Genomic DNA, 22,447 nt, shown 5'->3' with positions numbered 1-22,447 from the left:
AAGTCGTTTTTTCACATAGAAGTTATTAAGTAATGGAAACAATAACCTTAACGATTGATGATCAATCAGCTTCATATGAATTTTGAAAAGATAATTGGATATGCATTTGAAGAGATAATTTACAGGATAAAACATTGGTAAATTACTCAGCTTTTTCAAAGAGTCATTAAGGGTTGAATGACTCCCTTCTGTGCTATATTATCTTAAACCATATTCATGAGATAGTTTTTACTTTCAGTGACAGTGTAAAGCACACAATATTGTCTGCTGAACCACTAAACACTTCTCCTGGTTGATTATCCAAGATTATTTGAAAATCAGGAGGCTGTCCCAACTCTAGGTATTTACTCTGTTATCCAAGTTGAAAATAAATTTATTGAAAGTAATTTTAATTTTTATTCCATTTGAAGTTACGTTTTGAATTTTAGTTTTTATAAATTTGAATATTATTTGTAATCTTTGTTTTCAGTGATCAGCAATGTATCAAATTCTCATCTTTAGTAATGGGATATGAGGGTATGGCCAAGGCATTGAACAGGTATTTTGTGTTATATTTCACAGTGGAGGACACTAATTACAAGTCAGTAATTGACAAGGAGACTAAGATAGGTGAGGACCTAGAAACGATCATTATCATGAAAGAAGTAGTAATGGGCAAGGTACTTGAGCTAAAATTAAACAGGTCTCCTGGCTCCGATGGAATGCATTCTAGGGTATTAAAAGAGACAACAGGAGAAATGGCAAATGTACTTGTGGTAATTTTCCAAAATTCACTCGTGTCTGGGGCAGTTCCAGCAGATTGGAAAACAGCAAATGTGACGCCACTGTTTCAAAATGGAGGTAGACAAAAGATGCGGAATTATAGGCTGGTTAGCTTAACTTCTGTTGTTGGGAAAAATGCTTGAATCTATCAAGGGAGAAATAGCAAGACATCTAGATAGAAATTGACCCATTGGACAGATACAGCAAGGGTTCATAAAAGGCAGGTCATCCTTAACTAATTTACTGGAATTCTATGAAGATATCACGAGCACATTGCACAATGGGAACCAAGCAGATGTCTGTATGTACATTTCCAAAATGCATTCGACAAGCTGCTGCACAAAAGGCTAATTCTTAAGATAAAGATGCATGGCATTATGGGCAATGTATTAGAATGGATGGAGGATTGGTTAACCAACGGCAAGCAAAGAGTAAGGGTAAATGAGAGCTTTTTTGGTTGGCAAACATTGACCAGTGGTGTCCCTCATGGATCAGTTTTGGGACTACAATTATTCACAATTTACATAGATGATTTGAAGTTGGCGATACCATGTATTGTGTCAAAGTTTGCAGATGACAATAAGGTGAGTGCTAGAGCAAAGTCTGCAGAAGACTGTGAAAGTTTGCAGAGGAACACAGATACTTTAAGTGAGTGGTCAAAGGGCTGGCAAATGGAGTACAATGTTCATAAATGTGAAGTCATCCATTTTGGTAGGAATAACAGTAAAAAAAGGACCATTATTTGAAAGGTTGAAAAAACTGCAGCATTCAGCTGGACACCTGTTCATCCTTGTGCATGATTCACAGAAGGTTGGTTTGCAGGCGCAGAAGGTAATTAGGAAGGCAAATGGAAATTTGTCCTTCATTGCTAAAGGGATTGAGTTGAAAAGCAGAGAGTTATGTTGCAGCTGTGTAGGGTGTTAGTGAGGCCACATCTGGAGTACTGTGTGTAGCTTTAGTCTCCTTACTTGAGAAAGGATGTACTCACATTGGAGGGTGTGCAGAGGAGGTTCACTAGGTTGATTCTGGAATTGAGGGGGTTGGCTTACGAGGAGAGACTGAGTAGACTGGGATTATATTCAAGATTAGAGTGGTGCTGGAAAAAGCACAGCAGGTGAGGCAGCATCCCAGGAGCAGGAAAATGGAAAGCACAATTTTCCTGCTCCTCAGATGCTGCCTGACCTGCTGTGTTTTTCCACCACCACTCAAATCTTGACTCTAATCACCAGCATTTGCACTACCCACTTCCACCTGGGATTATATTCATTGGAATTTAGAAGGTTGAGGGGGGATCTTATAGAAACATAAAAAATTATGTAGGGAATCGATACGATAGAAGAAGAGAAGATGTTTCCATTGGCAGGTGAAAGTAGAACAAGAGGGCACAGCCTTAAAATTAGGGGGAGCAAATTTAGGACTGAATTGAGAATGAACTTCTTCACCCAGAGGGTTGTGAATCTGTGAAATTCCCTGCTCAATGAAATAGTGGAGGCTTCCTCATTGAATGTTTTTAAAGCTAAGATGGATAACATTTTGAACAGTAAAGGAATTAAGGGTTATGATAAAAGGGTGGGTAAGTGGAGGTGAGGCCACGAAAATATCAGCCATGATCTTATTGAATGGCAGAGCAGGCTCGAAGGGCCAGATGGCCTACTCCTGGTTCTTATATTCTTATGTCTTGCCATTGTCTTCACAAATTAAAAAAGTATTTCTGAAATTTCTAGTGATGCTCAACATAATACCAGTTGTTAATGTGAATAAGTCACAAGTAAGTAGTCTGAATTTGTAAATAAGTTTGACCCCGAAGTTGAATACCATCCAACAAATCAGAAAACCGGCAATATAGCCTAATTTTCAGGTTTGATGAAAAATTTCTACTTTTTTCCTCATTTTCTGACTAGACATTTTACAGTCATGAGGACTCAACATTGAGTTCAACAATTTTGCACCATGAACTCTGTCCTCCATTTTGATTAACCACCTTAGTCCTGTTTGTATAGGCTTGGTTTCTGTAGAGCTACATTTGTTTCTGCTATTAACATCCATACATCATTTATACCACATTAGAACTGTTTTTTTACATTTTCTTCTGGGTTGAAAATATTTTCTACTCAATTAATCTGTTGAGAGATGTTTGAATACACCTTGAAAGCAGGTGGGACTTGAACCCATGCCTTTTCGTCTAGATCTAGGGACATTACTACTACACCTTATACTGGGGTTCTATTACCATTTGTTCCACTTGCATCTTTCACCTTTTCCCCCTCTCCAGTATTAAAATCCATCATCTTTTCCAGCTCCTTCAGATTTCACAAAGGAATTAAGATTAGATTACTTAGAGTGTGGAAACAAGCCCTTCGGCCCAACAAGTCCACACCGACCCTCCGAAGAGCAATCCACCCAGACCCATTCCCCTACATCTAACACTATGGGCAATTTAGCATGGCCAATTTACCTAACCTGCACATCTTTGGACTGGGGGAGGAAACTGGAGCACCTGGAGGAAATCCACGCAGACACGGGGAGAATGTGCAAACTCCACACAGACAGTTGCCTGAAGCGGGAATTGAACCCAAGTCTCTGATGCTGTGCAGCAGTGCTAACCACTGTGCCACCGTGCCGCCCTAGAGTGAATCCAAAGAGGTTCTTTCAAGTATATTAAAGGAAAAAGAATAACACAGGCATAAAGTTCACCAAGGAGGAAGAAACCGGCAACAAACTTGCATTCCTGGGCGTCACAGTCGAAAGAATGGACAAAGGAGAACTACAAACCTGCGTATACAGAAAACCGCCAAACACTGACCAAATACTTAACTATACCAGCAATCATCCCAACACACACAAACGAAGCTGTATCAGAACACTATTCCAACGAGCCACCTCACACTGCAGCACAGACAAACTTCGGAAAACAGAGGAGAACCACCTATACAACTTATTCAAGAAGAACGGATACTCAAAAAATACAGTCCACAGATTTCTCAAGAACAAACCACGACAAGCAGACCTAACACAGCCAGAAACCCTAACCACCTTACCATACATCAAAGAAGTTTCAGAAATGACAGCCAGACTACTAAGACCCCTTGGAATCCTAGTAGCACACAAACCCACCAACACTCTCAAACAAAAACTAACAAACCTAAAAGACCCAGTACAACCCATGGATAAAACCTACGTCATCCACAAAATTCCATGCAAGGACTGCCAGAAACACTACATAGGACAAACAGGAAGAAAGTTAGCCACCAGGATACACAAACACCAGCAGCCACAAAAAGACACAACCCTCTCTCCCTCGTAGCCCTACACAGAGGAAAAAAACCCACCATTTCGACTGGGACAACATATCTATTCTGGGACAGGCTAAGCAAAGACATGCCAGAGAATTCCTAGAGGCCTGGCACTCCAACCACAACGCCATAAACAAACACATAGATCTAGATACTATCTATCAACCCCTCAGAAAACAACCAGGAAATTACATCATCACAAGCCCCAGGAACCCCATCCAGGACAAACATATAAATAGAAAGCAGGAGACAACAGCTTTGCTTCACTTGGAGGTTGCCACTGATTATGTTACCTAGCCAGGTAATGAAACATCTGGATATCAAACCTACAGCTCAGCGAGCAAACCTACACCCTAAACCTCAACCTGAGCTACAAACCTTCACAAACCTTGCAAAAAAGAATAACTAGAGAGAGAATAGGGCCTCTCAAGGACCAAGGTGAGGGCATGAATGTGTAGAATCCAGAGATGGTTGAGGTCTGCAATGAATTTCTTTTGTTTACCATGGAGAAAGACATGAAGACATGGGAATTTGGAGGAGGTTTGTCGTCAATTCTCAGGGACAATCCATATCACAGAGGTGATGTTGGATGTATTAGTATGTATGAAGGTGGCTAAATCTCCTGGTCCTGACAAGATGTTAAGTCAATTTCAGATGCCTTCAGACTAGCCAAGTTCCTTCAGCAGTTTTTAAAAAAAAGTCTATTTCCAGATTCTCAGGACTTCTCACAGTTAGTTGGATGACTGGTTTGCGATGCAGATTATTGCCAAAAGCACAGGTTCAATTCCCATACTGGCTGACATTCCATCGAAACAGGAGTAGGTTATTCAGCTTCTTAAGCCTGTTCTGTCACTTAATGAGATTGTGGTCGATCTGTGTCCTAACTTCATTTAGCAGCCCTCGGACTACATCCCCTTAATACATTTGCTGACTCGGAAAGACTTCTTCTCACCCTCTCCCCTTGCCCGTTGCATGGTGGCACTCTCTCTAACGAGACAATGGGACTATGGAGGCTTTACCTTTCTAAAACCATTGAGACCTACAGCAGTGAAAAGGCCCTTTGTCCCATCTAACCAGCCAGAAGTGGGAACTGCAGATACTGGAGATTGGAGTGGTGCTGGTAAAGCACAGCAGGTCAGGCAGAATCTGAGGAGCAGGAAAATCAATGTTAATGGGCAATCAAAAGCAATCATATACTATTTTAAATAAAAACTAAAGGACGCATCTGTGGAGAGAAATCAGAGTTAACGTTTTTAGTCCAGTGACGTTCTGAAGGTGTGGAGGTGCTGGTGTAGGTCTGGACTGGACAAGGTTAAAAATCACACAACACCAGGTTATAGTCCAACGGGGATAAAGGAGCAGCGCTCCGAAAACTTGTACCTCCAAATAAACCTGTTGGACCATAATCTGGTGTTGTGTGATTTTTAACATTCTGAAGGAGGATCACTGGGCCCCAAATGTTAACTCTGATTTCTCTCCACAGAAGCTACCAGATCTGCTGAGCTTTTTCAGCAATTTCTGTTTCCGTACCTACTATTCCAATCCCATTTTCCAATGCTTAATCCATAGCCATTGGCTTGACTTTGTTTTTATTAAACTTGACCTTCCCCGGTTATTAAAGAAGTGACTGTCTGACCTATTACCTGTCATTCTAAAAGATGGGAGACTTAAACAATCCAGGTCTTTTTCACTATATAATACATCACCCTGTAAACTTTTGCTATAAGTTCTGTGTCTTGCAATCTATTCTCCACAACCACCTGATGAAGGAGCAGCGCTCAGAAAGCTAGCGCTTCCAAATAAACCTGTTGGACTATAACCTGGTGTTGTGTGATTTTTAATCTTTGTGACCTATTACAGTATTTCCAAGCTCTGCCTTTCCCCCTGAGGAGCTGCCGGAACATTCATGGGTGCAGTGGGGGGGGGGAGGAGCCTTGGTTAGGCCCCGCCCACAGGCGGGCGGACACTTTTCGGGGGGCGGGACACGCTCCGTCATTTCCTGTCTGCTCCGGTGGCGGAGGATAGCAGCCCATGGAGTGAGTGAGTGAACGAACTAGCGTCTTGCTGTGTTCATGTCCGTCCGTCTATAAGCTTGTAAGTAGCCGCACCTTTTCTTGTTTTGTCCGGCGTTGCTGCTGTTCCTCTCCCCTCCACGAGTTCATTCAGAAAACATTTACTTTAGAGAGAGAGAGAGAGTGTAGAGAAAACCGTGACCGCTCAACCAAGCACAGGTGGAGGGGGGAGTTTGATTGACGAACAGGTGGGCCAATAGGATCTGCGTTCACTCACCGATTAACCAATGGACGTGATGGCGGGGCGGAGCAGGGCCGACTGAGCAAGTTTGGTTGCTGTTCTTGTCAGGGTTTCTCCTGCTCCAGACTCCAATCCCTGGCAGCAATGAGCCGCCTGTCCATTAGGAGCTGTTGGGCTGGTAACTCAGCACCGTGTCCCACTTTCTTCTCTCCCCACCCCCCCACCCCCCCACCCCCCACCGTTTGGTTCTGAGTTTGTGTGTTTGTTTGTTATACACAAATCTTCAGTACACGAAAGGAAACCGAAGAAATCGGGAAGTTTTATTCTTGTAGCTCCACCACACCCCACTCTGATCGTTTTTATTTCCAAACAGGCGTCTCCACTTTTTGGGGAAAAAGAAACAAGGTTCTTTAATTTTTCTTCCTCCAACCCCACCCACTTCCCTTGAATCAATTAGAACTCAACCAACGTTTTACTCGTAAATGAGTAAACAGTTGTTTAAGATCTGGTACCAAACAGCGATGACTGGCTGACTTTTGCAAAATGTGAAATGTCACTAGGAGATCAGTGAAAACCTGCCGACGTGCTAAAAGCTGTTAGTATTTAAGCTTTTTTTTCGGTAGTCTTTTAAAAGGTTGAACTAATGTCATTGCTGTTTGAAGGACTGAATTATTGACTATCTCTGGTTTCCTTTGAGAAGGTGGTGGTGATCTGCCTGCTACCTTGAACTGCTGCAGTCTGTTATGTAGTGGATTTCAGAAATTTTATCTGTTAACTGTGTACAGAAATGATAAGTAATTCCAGGTAGGAAGATGTGATCTGGAAAAGATGTTCCTATTCATCTGTTAATGTTGTCATATATATTGTTGGTTAGGTAGGTGCTGTCGAAGAAACCTTACATTTGCTGCAGTGCATCCGGTAGGTAAAACATACTGCAGCAGCAGGGAGATAGTGGTAGAGTGAATGGATATTTGATGTGGTGCATGGGCTCCTGATTCACTTAAACAGGAGCTTGACCAGAACTTTATTTTGGATTTTCTGGTGTTGATCACACCCACATGCTCTGCTATAAAAAGGTGAGTTTCAACTTTAAGTAATTATTTTGAATATGTTTTAACTTCATTCTGGCATTTTACATTTTTGTTTCACTCCTGTCATTGCTTCTAAAACTTTTATTTTGTAGAAATTCAAATAAAACTTTTCAAACATCCCAGAGGACAGTAATATTGATTGAATTCATCTGCTATTTTATTTTTTTGGGCTACTTCACTTTGAGAAGCATGAGAGAGAAGTAATTCTTTGCTAATCATTTTAATTTGTTCAAGATGACTGTACCACTAGTTAGGCTGGAATTTATTGCTCTTGTTGTGCTTGAGAAATTAGCAGTGAACTATTGTCTTGAACAGTTGTTGTCCACGTGGTTTAAATATACCAACAATGTCATTAGGGAGAGTGTTCCAAGATTTAACTGTGACAATACAGGATTGGTAATGCCATTCCAAGTTAAAGTGGTGTGTGGCTTGAAGGGGGTTTTTAGCTGATGGTGTCCTCATGCATCTGTTACCTTTGTGATTCTATGTGGGAAAAGTCACTGTTTTCAATGATTATAAATGAGCTTTGAGTTTCTGCAGTGCATCTTGTAGATGGCGTGTACTGCCTCAGTGCACTATGCTGAAGGGAGTGAATGTTCAAGCTATTGGCTGGATAGTTGGCTGCCTCGAATGGGATGGCTTGAGTTGCTCTCAGGCACAGGAGTAAGCCATTCAAGTCTGATGCACCATTCAGTGAGATCATGGCTGATCCGTGGCCTAACACCATATATTTACCTTTTGGCCTGTATCCCTTTAAGTTTTTATTAAGCAAAGGTATTAATTTCAAAATTAATGACCCACCATTCACTGCAAGTCGGCTATATTCCTTCACTTCTGACTTATGCATTTAAAAGGTAGATTGGCTTTAATGAGATGGGGAGGTCAGGATGTGCTGCTTAATTTCCAGACTCTAACAGTTTCTTGTAGAAATTGATATCTAGTTTAAATTCTGGTAAATGGATGTTGCCAGTCGATTGTAATAATAATGCCATTAGTGTCAAAGGTTGGTTAGATTCTGAGATAGTCATTGCCCAATATTTCTCCCTCGCTATTTATTAGTCCAAGCCTCAATTTGTCAAGGTCTTACTGCAGATTGACATGCACTCCTTCCAGATTTAAGGAATCTAATTTGGTGCTGAGCATTGTAAAATCATCAGTGAACATTCCTATGTTTCACCATTTATAATGGTGAGAGGGGCCACTGAAACAGCTGGAGATCATTGGGCATAGAGGACACTGCCCTGAAGAACACCTGCAGTGATATCATGGGATTGAGTTGATTGACTGACTTCCAACTACCGCTATCTATCCTTTGTGCTAAGTAGAGCTCCAACCAGAAGCGTTTTCCTGATTCTTGTTGACACTAGTTTTGGTAAGGTTCCTTGCTACACTCAGTTAAATGCTGCACTAATTTTAGTTAGCGAATGCAAATCCTTGGAGCCAAATATTGGGTTTATTTGGGTTGATGGTCTACCTTTGTAGAGGTGACACTCCTCTATTGTGCTGTGTTGGTTTTTTTTTGTGACTGCACATACATTTGAACTGAGGCCCTAGTGATGGAATTTGGCTGCAACAGTCTTGTCCTGAACCTGTTTAGCAAGGGTCATTCTTGGTCTTGATTAGTTTTTCCCATTTCTTGATCCAAACAATGGTTAGATGATGAATCCTGATTGGAAAGATTGCTCCACTTGAGGCACCTGGATCAATGGTGGGTAGTAGGGTTATTAAATGATTATCGTGAGGAGGTAATTGAGGTGTAACAGATGGTTTCAACCACCTTTTGAGTTTTCACCAGTTGGGTGTGTGGAGGAGGTTTTGCAAGGACAGCAGCCAAAGGTGTGTGGAGCATTTCGTTATGTAATCTTCAGTTCATTTGCATGTGTGTGTAGTGCTAATAAGTCATTCTTTTCTCCATGTTGAGCTTTTTAAATCCAAACTAAAGCAAGCTAAATTTGTTTTTAAATTTAAAATTTATTCACAGGGTGTTGCTGGCTAGACCAGCATTTATTGCTTATCCCTAGTTGCCCAGAGGGCATTCAGTCAATAGAGTCTCTGGAATAATAACTGAGTGACATACCATTAGGCCATTGCTTCCCACAGTATAGGTATCTGTTTAATATCTTTAACACTAACGTGACAATTACTGACCTTGGTGTAATTCCTGTGACTGCAGTATCCCTTACTGCTCCTTGATTATTTTTGTCCTTCTGTCATAGTTGTGTTGAACTCTGCTCCTGAGTAATAGAGCTATACTTGGTGTCTCTACTTGTGTTGTGTGTGGCCAAGGAAAAACAGCTCTTACTCTTGATTTCTTTTCATTAACTTGGCATTGAATGCATGCAGATAAGGGAGGAAACTGTGCTTGGATGTGATACTCTCTAATTCATTAGCTTGCAAGTGTCCGTTCAATACTTCATCTTCCAAAGATCATAGAATCGCTACAGTGTAGATTTTGGCCCATTGAGTCCACACCAACCCTCCAAAGAGCCTCCTGCCTAGACCCAGACTCCCCACCTTATCCCTGTAACTCCATATTTACCATGGACTGTCCACCTGACCTGTGCATCTTTGATTTGTGGCAAGAAACCAGAGCACCCAGAGGAAACTCCTGCAGATACAGGGCAAGTATGCAAACTCCAACCAGTCACTGAAGGTTGGGATTGAACCTAACTCCCTGGTGCTGAGAGGCAGCAGTGCTAACCACTGAATCACAAAGATGCTTGATAAAACTGAAACCGTGCTTTAGCAAAGAGTCAACATTGGAGAGAAGTAAATTTCATGTAGTAACTTTTTTTGGTGAAGGTGAAATGGAAAGAGAATTGGGAATGATGGTCACTCATGTCCTGTCTATAAAACAAACAGGATGCAGGTTTACAAAAAAATCCAGAGACTGGTCGCACTCAGGTCAAATAACATCTGCAGAGAAAAGGAAGTTAAAACTACATTTTGGGTCTGTCAGCTAGATACTGGGTTAATCACTAAATCATCTGACATGAAATCTTTGGCCTTTCAAAGTGTTTGAGTCTGTGCAATTTTTCCAGGCTGTAGAAGGGCAGGAGAAAGCAATGTAGGGTAATTATGGATAATACGTTGAGAAACAAAGGGTTCCTCAGCCGCAAGTTAGTCTGAAAGGAACTTGTCAATTAATCTGGTATGTATTGGGGTAATGGCGATGATCCCAAAAAATCAATTCATGCTTGCAAAATCAGATTTGAGGATAATGTTCAGAAATATTTTTAATCAATATATTATGGGCTGTCAGTAGAGATTTGGTGCAAAAAAACTTGGTCATTGTGATCTACAGTATAGAAATCCCATTTGACTTTGCGTCAGTCAAAAACATCCTTCTAACTATGCTAATTCTGTTTTTCAGCACTTGATTCAGTCTTGAATGGGAGAAAGAGGACTGCAGAAGCTGGACAGTCAGTTGAAAAGTGTGGCGCTGGAAAAGCTTAGCAGATTAAGCAGTGTCTTCATGAAGGGCTTATGCCTGAAACATCGACTCTCTTGCTCCTCGGATGCTGCTTGACCTGCTGTGCTTTTCCAGTGTCACTTTTCAACCCATAGTCTTGTATGCCTTGGCATTTCAAGTGCAGTTAAATATTGAGGGTTTCTACCTCAACCACACTTAAGTTTGATTCTTACCTTCTTGTGGGTGAAATTAATTTTTATTCCCTCTGCATTTTCCCCCTCCTTGTCTGAAATCTATGTACTCTGGTCATGGATCCCTCTGCCAAGTGGGAAAAATTTAATGTCCATCCTAGTTATGTCCTTTATTTTATATATCCCAATCATGTTGTTCTCCATCTCCTCTGCTCTAAGGAAAACAACTCCAGTATTCCAATCTCTTAACTGAAACACTCCAACAAATGCAACATCCTAGTAAATATACTCTGCGCCCTCCATTGCAATCACTCTGCTCCAATAATGTGGATTCCAGAACTGGACACCATATTCTAGTCTAACCAACTTTTTAAATACAGTTCCAATGTAACTTCTGTACTCTTAAAGTCTGTGTCTCATCTGATGGAGCCAAGCATCCCATGTGCCACCTTGGTCACTTTATCTACCTGTCTTGCTATCTTAAGGGACTGATGGGTATGCATTCCAGCATCCTTCTGATTGTTGGAGCCTCCCAGAGTCCTAATACTTGTATTCCCTTTCCTTATTTGTCTTGCCCAAATCATCTTACACTTGCGTTTTGAAGTCCATTTGCCACTGGTCAGCCCATCTGACTAGCCAACTCCATCCTGTAATCTAAAAGGGTCCTCTTCACTATATGCATCCCCACTAATTTCTGTATAGTATGCAAACTTTCTGATCAAGTTTAAGTCTAAATTGTTTGTTAATCACAAATGGCAGGGCCCCCAACTCCTGTGGAACCCCACTGGACACAAGCTTTCAGTCACAAGCACCATCAATCAAGGCTTCCTGCCACTCGGCCAATTCTGAAGCCAAACTTCCTTGTATCCAGTAGCAAAGATAACAGTTTCAGTTTCCCATGCGGGACCTTTAGAAAAGGGTTGCTGAAATCCAAGTAGATCACATTGAATGTATTGCCCTCATCTAAGCATCTGGTTATCTCTTCAGAAACTTCAATCATGTTGGGCAAACGTGATCTCCGCCTAAAAAAATTGCTGAATGTTTTTCATTAATCTCTGCTCCTTCAATTGAAGATTATATCTGTCCCTCAGAATTTTCTCTAATAGATTCCCCAACACTGAGGTTACTGACTGGCTTAAGTTTCCTGGTTTATCCTTTGCTCCCTTCTTGACTAGTGTTACAACGTTGGCTGTCTTAGTCCTCTGACATGTCTCCTGTAGCTAGAGAGGAATTGAAAGTTATTCCAATGTGCCTCCAGTTTCTTCCCTTGCCTTACTGAAAGTCAAGGTTACATTCCATCTGTCCCTGGAGAGTTGCCTATTTTCCAGCCTGTCAGACCATTGAAATCTTTGTCTAGTCTAATTTTCTTTAAATAGATCACAGTCCTTCTGTGTTCATTGTGGTGCTGGAAAAGCACAGCAGATCAGGCAGCATCCAGCAAGCAGGAGAATCGATGTTTCAGGCATAAGCCCTTCTGATGAAAGGATTATGCATGAAACAACTATTTTCCTGCTCCTCGGATGCTGCCTGACCTGCTGTGCTTTTCCAGCACCACACTCCCTTGACTCTAATCTCCAGCATCTGTAGTCCTCGCTTTCTCCTCTGTTCACCCATATCATCCCTCTCTAAGTCCCTTAGCAACACTAAGTATTCATTTAGAACCCCTTCTGCATCCTATAGCTCTAAGCAGAAAATACTGCTGTGGTCCTGTTGGGTGCTAATCTTTTCTAGTTTTATTCTTAGTGCACTTGTGAAATAAGTTAGGACTTTTCATTATTTTTACTGCCATTATTGTTTTATGGTGCCACCTTTGTGCCCACAGTTGGTTTCCTAATATCCTTTTCAAGTTTCCCCTGAACATTCTGTAGGGCTTTTGTTTTGAATCTTGCTTTCTGCCTACTTTTTCTTCATTCAATCTTGGATATCCATTCCTATCCTGTCTTTGCAGGTTTTGTTGGTCCCACTGTTTGTCTTTGGTACACATTTGCCCTTTACTTTCTGTATTTCCTTCTTGAATGTATCCTACTACTCTGACACACTTTTACCTAAAAGTACCTTGCTCCCATTCCACTCTAGCCAAGTCATACCTGATCTTATTAAAATCAGCCAATGCCCCTACCCCTGTTGGAACTGTGATTTCATTCCTATCCATGTTTGCAAAATAGTCCCTTACTGATACTTCAAATACTTGGTTACATTCCCTCAAATTAAGTCCAGAGCTGCCCCCTCTCCCTCTGAGTCTTTCACATTGATTTCACCAGCTCTTATTGAGGAGGTTGAAAGCCTTTTACTATTGTTATTCATAACCTTTACATTTTTGCCTACGTATCTGCTCTTCGATTTCTGTTGGACAGTTAGGGTAGGGGACTTGTGCTGAATGTGCACTACCAGTGACATTTGCTCATCTTTGATATTTTAAGTTTTCCTCGTGACTTCATTTGTGGAGCTTTCTAAGATGTGAACCCTCTTGACTGTGGGTCATTCTGCTACAATGCTTGTTTCGTTAATGCAAATTCACTAACACGATTGAATCGGGGGCATTGTTTCTAAAGCATGAACTTATAAAATGGTGGCTTTAACGTGATTACATCACACTTTAAGATTATGTTTCTAAAGCATGATTTTTCTTAACATCGGGTTGCACATGAATGCAGCCATCATATTATGGAAGAGCTACCTATATTGTAACTGATTCTCTCTTTTACCACCACCTTTATCTTGTGTGAAAACCTATATCCTGGAATATTCAGCTGCCAAATGCCTTGGCAATGTCTCAATGATTAGAAATAACAGCGGACACCCCATATTTTTAAATTTAAACTCTCAACTTATCTATTTCTCAAACTCCTTGTGTTAAAGATTAGATTACCTACTGTGTGGAATCAGGCCCTCTGGCCCAACCAGTCCACACCAACCTCCAAAGAGTAACCCAACCAGACCCATTTCCCTCTGACTAATGCACCTAAAACTATGGGTAATTTAGCATGGCCAATTCACCTGACCTGCGCATCTTTGGACTGTGGGAGGAAACCCACACAGACATCGGGAGAACTGCTGACAGTCACCCGAGGCTGGAATTGTACCTGGGACCCTGGTGTTGAGGCAGCAGTGTTAACCACTGAGCCACCGTGCCACCCTAGCCATGTTAGCCATTTTTTATTAAGTCCATCACTGTAATGATGGCAATATTTTTGAAATGAGGTTTTTATTTCAATACATTAGTGATAGATGCATGGCAATTTTGCAATGGTAGTATTTTTTTTGTCTGTCTATAACTGCATTGTTATTAAGGCAGTGAAATTTTTCTAGGAAATTGGGAGATTGCTTTGAGTGGCTGCTAGTTAACCAATTGAGTAGATTTATGTTAGAAACCTTGCATTTGGATTTGGGCTTCTAAGTGTGTAGGGACATACTGAAGCTGTTTAGTTTAATAATGAAATAAAATTCTGCTGTTATCAAACTCTGGAATAACATAATGAAAATACTTAGGTCAGACATCATTTAGAGAGCTCCTTGGATGCTGCCTGAACTGCTGTGCTCCTCCAGCACCACTAATCCAGAATCTGGTTTCCAGCGTCTGCAGTCATTGTTTTTACCATCATTTTAGAGAAAGCTTTGTTGTTTTTAGATCAATGATTTTGCATCAGAACTCCTCTTCTGATGGAAGTACTGTTGATTGGAAGCACCCCCCCTTCCAACGCCCCTCTTTCCCTCCCAGGTGCTACCAATGTTGCTGCATATTACCAACATTTTCCATTCATTTTTCTTATGCTAGCTTAACTTCTAGCATAGTAGCTTCATGGGCTTGAATTCAAGGTTTTGCATGTTTGTGTATCTGTGCATCATGTCATTACTATAAATGTTTATTCCACATGAAGGTCTGATTACTGAAGCCCAATATTATACCTATTTACAAATTAGGTCTACTTGCAACTGTGCTGAATCTTCTGTTTTTAAAGATCTGACTTTGAATTTGCTCCATCAAATAACTTATAATTCAGTTTTGAATTATCTGACTGCCTCTTTAGATCAGATTGGCCTCTTGCTGCACATTTAAGTAACTTTGCTTGTAAAAGATGAAGAATTGTCCTGTTTTCCACTCCTGCCATCTTTCCATTCTTAAGATATGACCAAATGACATGATTAGATTAGATTTGCTACAGCATGGCAACAGGCCCTTTGGTCCAACAAGTCCATGCTGACCCAGACTCATTTCTCTACATTTTACCCCTGACCAATGCAGTAGACCTTTTGTAGATGCAGCATAGTAACTAACTTCTAGGAATTGTGTGGGAGCAGTATAGCTGTGACCAGGTTCAGTGTGACAGCTGCACAGCTCTGATACTGGCTTCGCTAAATTATTCTTAGCTTTAACTGCCTCTACTTTTGAGGCCCCTTTTTTAAAATAAAACTTAATCACATCATGAAAGCTGCTATGAGGACCCCCAGCAAACGTGGAATCAATGGATATCGGGAGGCAGACTCTTTGGTTGGAGTCAAACTTGGCAAATGGGGAGATAGGTTTTGTTTGGTCAGATATCTCATTCCATGAAATCACTGCAGGAGTTCCTCAGCCTAGTGACCTATACCCAATTATCTTCAACGGTTTCATCAATAACCTTTGCTCCGTTGTGCAATCACCTCCACTTCTGGCATTACAAAGTTCACCATTCGCAGCTTGTCAGATACCAAAGTAGTACATGTTAAAATGTAGCAAGAGTCTGTGTATAATTTAAGGCTGAGATCAGTCGGGGATCAAAGGGTTATGGGGGGGAAAAGGGAGGAAAGTGGATGAGGGAGCAGGCTGAAGTGGCCTTGCAACCTATTCCTTGTTGTTTTTCTTCCAGGTTTCTGTAGGCATGTAAAAGGTGCTGGCTTGGGATATACCTAATAGCTTAAGAAAATGGAGGGTAGCCTTTATTTTCAGATCTGGCACTCATGGAATTTCATAGAATAACTAGTGTTTAGTTTTTTTTGTGAAAGCTACCCCTCTTATTGGTGTAGTTTACAAAATAGCTTGTATTTTGCAATTTCCTGTTTTGTTTTCTATTGACGAGTATTAGGCATGCACATTTATCAATTTTCTTGCTATCAATTGTTTTCTGAATTTTACTTTGTTGTTCAAGTGATTACTGTTTGTATTATTTATCTGACAAAAGAAACTCTTATTCTATCAATAGTTCCTTAAATAGTGGTATTGCATTTCCAGCAAGTTAGTGCTTCAGAGGTTGTATTGAAGATTGGCTTATTTACCACATTGTGGAATTTGTTGGTAGAACACTCTTACTAAGCACTGAAAAATATATAATTAGGCATGTTGCTAATGTGGTCATACTGCTGGTACAGTGATCCAAAGGAGTGCACAAATCAGGATTTGAATTGAAATCCTATCATCCAGAAGAAAGTGAGGACTGCAGATGCTGGCGATCAGATTGGAGAGTGTGGTGCTCTAAGAGGAACAGGAGAGTCAATGTTTCAGGCTAAAGCCCTTCATCAGGAATGAGGCTTGTGGGCCAAAATTGGCTGAGATAAATGGGAGAGGGTTGGAGCTGGGGGGGGGAAGGTAGATGAAGGTGGGGTGGAGGTGATAGGTCAGAGAGGAAGGAAAGAAGATGGGCAGTTTGAGAGATTAGTGCTGAGTTGGAAGGTTTGGATCTGGGATGGGGGGAGGGGTGGTGGTGGTGATAGTGGAAGATGAGGAAACTGGTGAAATCTGCATTGATCCCATATGGTTGGAGGTCTCAAAGCAAAAAAGAGATGTTCTTCCACCAGGCAGCAGGTGGTTAGAGTTTGGCGATGGAGGTGGCCCAAGACCTGCATGTCCTTGGGGTGGGAGGGGAAGTTAGTGGGGGGGCAGCGGGGTTGCTTTGTGGAAGTCCCCTGGAGTTGTTCTCTGAAACGTTTACAAGTAGGCATCCTGTATCTCCACTGCAGAGGAGACTCCATCAGAAGCAATGGATACAGTAGATGGTATGTGGAAGTGCAGGTAAATCTGACATGTGGAAGGCACCTTTTTGGGGCCCTACCTTCATCCAGGCTTCCAAAGGAGGCATCTACTGTATCTGTTGCTCCCGATGCGATGGTCTCTACGTTGAATGCCTACTTGCAGAATGAGTTTCAGAACAACTGCAGGGGACACATGAAACAACCCTACTGCCTGGTGGCCTAGCACTAACTCTCCCTCCCACTTCCTCCAAAGACATGCAGGTCCTGTGCTGCCTTCATTGCCAAACCCTAACTACCTGCTGCCTGGAGGAAGAACGCCTCATTTTCTGCCTTTGATACCATGTGGTTGGCGGGTTCTATGCAAATTCCACCAGTTTCCTCCTCTTACTTTTTCCCTGCTATCTTCTTCCCCCCCCCCCCCCCCCCCAAACCTTGTACCAGATCCAACCTTCTAACTCGGCACTTTCCATCTTCCTTCCCACCTATACACTCCACCCTCCTCTCCAACCCATCATCTCCTCCCCCACCTTCATCTACCTATCCCCCTCAACTATCTTGCTCCCTCACCCCACCCCTCTCTCATTTATATTTCTGCTCCTTTTGGCCCACTAGTCCCATTCCTGATGAAGGGCTTTTGCCCAAAACATCGATTCTCCTCCTTTGATGCTGACTGACCGGCTGTACTTTCCCAGCACCACACTCTTCAAATCCTACCATGTCAGCTGAGGAATTTGAAGTAATGATGACCATGAAATTCTCTAGCTCACTGTCCTTGAGGAAAGGAAGTCTTTGCCAATATTATATGTTACTATGTGATTGACTCTAAACTGCACTCCAAAGTAGCCTGACCAACAATCGATGCATTAGAAAATGTCTCGCCACGTTTATCAAAGATAAAATCTGCCCCATTTCATGAATTTCAAACGTAAATTACTGTGAACAGCTTCTTATTTTTAACTGTTACTCATGTAAATCAGGAGTAGGCCATTCAACTCATTGAGCCTGCTGCACCATTGAATTGGATTATGGCTGATTCATCTTTCAATGCTATTTTGCCTATCTCCATCTTCCACAATGTTGTCGATATCCAAAACTCTATTGATTTCCATTTTGAAAATGTCCAATGATTGAACTTTCACAATCCTCCAGGATAGAGAATCCTAAAGAATCCACCACCTAAATGAAGACCTTTTCGTCTGTCTTTAAATGGTTTCCCCTTTTATCTGACATTGCCCTTTAGTTTTTAAGAATCATCAGCTGGGGAAGCATCTTGACCTCCTCTGCTGTGACACCCTGGAAGGATTTTAAGTTTCAGTGAGGTCACCTCTAATTTTTCAAAACTTTAGAGAATAAAGCCTGGGTATCTTGATGTCTCAGTGCAAATCAATCTGGCCATTCTAGGATTAATGTAATAAGCCTCTGCTGCACACTGCCTATGATAAGGGTTTGGCTAACGCCTGCAAATGTACACACAACTCCATATGGCCTCACTAAGGCTCTATTGCCATTTCAGCAAGATATCTTTACTCCTTGACTTTCGCAATAAGGCCAACATTCCAATTGCCTTCCTAATTGCTTGCTGCAGCTGTTAGATTTCAGTGATTCATTAACTAGGGCACCCACGTGTCTCAGATGTCTTCTCAACCTTTTGCTGTTTAAGAAATGTTTTGCCATTTTCTAACTGCCAAAGTGGAAAACTTTGCACATCATATTGTATGTTTTCTTGTTCTTGCTCGCTTGGCCTAAGGGCACCTGGACAGGTTTTTTACATGCTCCTGAGCAATATGTGCTCAGCAGATGTGGAAAAAATAGATATTGTCCATATCCAATTATTTTCTAATCAGCCTGCAGAGCTTATTGTGACACTGCTGTGAAGCAGATAAGACTTGAATCTGGGTCACCTGGCTCAGGTGTGGGTGCTACCTTGGCACTGAGAACCTTTTTTTGGCCCATATCCAAATTTAAATTGATTTGTAAACAGCTGTGTACTGCACCAAATGTTGGGTACCTCACTAGTAACAGTTATCCTGAGAATGACCTGTTTATTCCGATTCTCAAATTTGTCTTTGTCAATCTCAAGTTCACTTGACTTGGAAGCAGAAATAGGCCATTCAGCCCATCGAGTTTGCTATACTATTCAATGTGGTCATGGCTGATCTGAGTATCCTTGATTCCAATTTCTTCCCTTTTCTCCAAAACATTTTTTTCCTTATTGACCAACAATGTGTTTTCCCATTTCTGTATTAAATGTAAGACTCCTTATTCTGAGATTCTGCCAACTGTTCCTTGACTCTCCCACAAGGGGATGCAATCTTTTCTCATCTACCATGTCAAGTCTCCTAAGAATCTAGTATGTTTCAATAATGTCACCTCTTGCTCTTCTAAATTCAGATGAATACAAGCCCTATCTAGTCAACTTCTCATAACAGCCCCATCATATCTGGTGTGGGTGAGTGAACTTGCTGTGGGCTGTATCCAATTCCAGTATATATTTCCTTAGAGCCCAAAACTTCAGTATTCCAGCTGTGGTATGACTAGTGCTTTGTTTCTTCAACAAAGGCCAAGCATTCCACTTGCCTGTCTTATTACAAACTGAATTGGATGCTTGCTTTCTTTAATGGAGAAAAACTCCCAAGTCCCCCTCACACTCAAATAGAAATTGCTGGAAAAAGTCAGCAAATCTAGCAGCATCTTTGGAGAGAAATCAGTTAACTTTTCAGGTCAAGTCGCCCTTAAACTCTAAATCCCTCTGCGGCTTTCATTCGTTTATGATACATTCATGTTTTTCCTCATTGATTTATATATTGCAAATAAGTAGTCCCAGCATTGATCGCTGTAGCATACTACTAATTACAGGTTGCCATTCTGAAAATGTTCAACTTATCACAGTTCTGTCTTCTATTAGTAAGCTAATCCTCCATCCATGCTAACATACTACCATCAACACTGAGTTAGCCTAATGTATGGCTCCTTATCAAATGCCTTCAGAACATCCAAATCAGCTGCTTCCTCTTTTATCTACACTCTTTTGCATCCTGAGATTTAGTAAATTTGTCAGGCATGTTTTTTGCTTCATGAAGCCATGATAACTGTTTAATTATGTTACCTATTTTAAAAAACTTTCCTATTGCATTATTTTAGTAGATTCTCTTATATTCTAATAAGATATTAAGGTAACTGGCTTATTGTTACCTTTTCTTGTCTCCATGCCTTTTTAAAAGTAAAGGTGTTTTCCTAAACTCTGGGACTTTTCCAGAATCTAAGAATTCCTGAAAGATTACTAGCAGTGTACCCGCTATGTTTGTAGCTACTTTCAATTAATATTCTAGGATGAATTCTTTCAGGTTCATGGGATTAATTGGTCTTTAGCTCCATTCATTGCCTTCTCAATTTTTCTCCAGTGAGTTGTTGTATTTACTTGGAGAAAGTGAGGACTACAGATGTTGGAGATCAGAGCTGAAAATGTGTCGCTGGAAAAGCGCAGGTCAGGCAGCATCCAAGGAACGGGAGAATCGACTTTTTGGGCATAAGCCGATTCTCCTGTTCCTTGGATGCTGCCTGACCTGCGCTTTTCCAGCGACACATTTTCAGCTCCGTTGTATTTACTTGTCCATTTGCCCCATAATTATTTAACTTTGGAATACTAATGTCTTCTATAAAGGAGCAAGTCTACTGTGAAGATTGCAAAATATTTATTCAACTCTGCCATTTCCTGGTTCCCCACTAGTACAAGTTGTAAGTTTGCTCAGTGATCTGGAAGGTTTGTTTTCAGACTCTTCGTCACCATGCTAGGTAATATCAGTGAGCCTCTGGTGAGGCATTGGTGTTATGTCCTGCTTTCTATTTTGTCTTTTAAGGTGATATTTCCAAATCTTCTCCAATTGCAATTCTCACCATTTACCTCTTATTCTAAGGGACTGATGTTTACTTTTGGCTTCTCTTATCCTTAAAGCTCATGCTTTGTCTTGATGTCTCTTGCAAGTTACCCTCCAGTTTTTCTCCACCTATTATTCTTTTTGCTGCCTTCTGTTGGTTGCTTCTCTGGTTAACCGTGGTCTGCTTATCAACTGTCCTTATCTCCTTTCCTAGTCCACCCCAGTGAGTTCTGCCTTCATTCTTCAGTAATTCCCCTATTTGAGTTTAGTACGATTATTTCCAACTGAAGTTCACCTCTTCTCCCCTCCCCTCCACCTCCAAAGAAGCTGAATGCTAAATTCTGCCATGATATGGTCACCCCTCCCTGGAGGATTCTTTTACTCTGACAGTTTATTATAATCCCTTTTCACTTTTGCGGTCTTGCTCTTATTCATACATTTCTGTGCAGTTAAGCCAGCTGTATTGCCAAAGAACAGGCTCTGACTGAACTCCTGAGGGATGATTGCCCTCATTCTTTTTCAAGATGAAAACTGGGTAGTGAGTAAATTTTGCCTTGAGGGACTCTTGCGTGACTTTGGTTCTCTTTAGTCTCTTGGTACTCACTATTACCTCTTTATCTGTATGTTCCTTTGATTGTGTATGACCACCTTACTAATGGTCAGTTACGAAGCAGAAATAGAAAATTCTGGAAATAATTAGGTCAGGTGGTATCTGATTGAAGCTATCAAAGATCTCTTACTTGTCATAATAGCTTGTCTTTTTTTTGAAATTTATATAAATGATTTGGATATGAGCATAAGAGGTTTGGTAAGTAAGTTTGCTGATGACACTAAAATTGGAGATGTAGTGGATAGCCAAGAATATTTCCTCAGATTACAATGGGATCTTGATCAGATGGCTCAATGGGCTGAGAAGTGGCAGGTGGAATTTAGTTTAGATAAAATGAGGTGTTGCATTTTGAGAAAGCAAACCTTAGCAGGACCTGGACACCTTTTAATGGTAAGGTCCTAGGGAGTGTTGCTGTCCAAATAGACCTTGGTGTGCAGGTTCATAGCTCCTTGAAAGAGGAGTCGCAGGTAGATAGGATAGTGAAGTAGGCATTTGGTATGCTTTCCTTTATTGGTCAGAGTATTGAGTACAGGAGTTGGGAGGTCATGTTGCTGCTGTACAGGACATTGGTTAGGCCACTTTGGAATATTGCATGCAATTCTGGTCTCCTTCTTATCGGAAAGATGTTGTGAAACTTGAAATGGTTCAGAAAAGATTTACAAGGATGTTCCCAGGGTTGGAGGATTTGAGTTATAGGGAGAGGTTGAAAAGGCTTGGTTGTTTTCTCTGGAGCGTTGGAGACTGAGGATGACCTTTTTTTAAGAGGTTTATAAAATCATGCAGCACATGGATAGGATAAATAGGCAAAGTCTTTTCCCTGGGTTGGGGGAGTTCAGAATTAGAGGGCATAGGTTTAGGTTGAGAGGGGAAAGATGAGACCTACGGGGCAACTTTTTCATAGAGGGTGGTACGTGTATGGAATGAGCTGCCAGAGGAAGTGGTGGAGGCTGGTGCAATTGCAACATTGAAAAGGCATTTGGATGGGTATATGAATACGAAGGGTTTGGAGGGATG

General features: G+C 41.3%; 1 protein-coding gene across 3 annotated transcripts in view; it reads left to right on the top strand.

Annotated features, from left to right (window-relative positions):
• The first annotated feature begins 6,049 nt into the window (after nucleotides 1-6,049).
• The window catches only part of ralba (v-ral simian leukemia viral oncogene homolog Ba (ras related)), a 71,526-nt gene continuing 55,128 nt past the window's right edge, over nucleotides 6,050-22,447 (top strand). The window contains exon 1 of one of the 3 annotated variants that reach the window (XM_072579881.1): nucleotides 6,050-6,149. The gene's annotated coding sequence lies outside the window, so the exon portion shown is untranslated. Of the gene's footprint in view, nucleotides 6,150-6,884; nucleotides 6,904-22,447 lie in introns of those variants that run through there. The other 2 variants (XM_072579882.1, XM_072579883.1) reach the window with 2 other exon arrangements.

The sequence above is a fragment of the Chiloscyllium punctatum genome, chromosome 10 (genome assembly GCF_047496795.1).
Source record: "Chiloscyllium punctatum isolate Juve2018m chromosome 10, sChiPun1.3, whole genome shotgun sequence".
In the NCBI taxonomy this organism is placed as follows: domain Eukaryota; kingdom Metazoa; phylum Chordata; class Chondrichthyes; order Orectolobiformes; family Hemiscylliidae; genus Chiloscyllium; species Chiloscyllium punctatum.
This window is presented reverse-complemented; position numbering and strand designations above follow the sequence as displayed.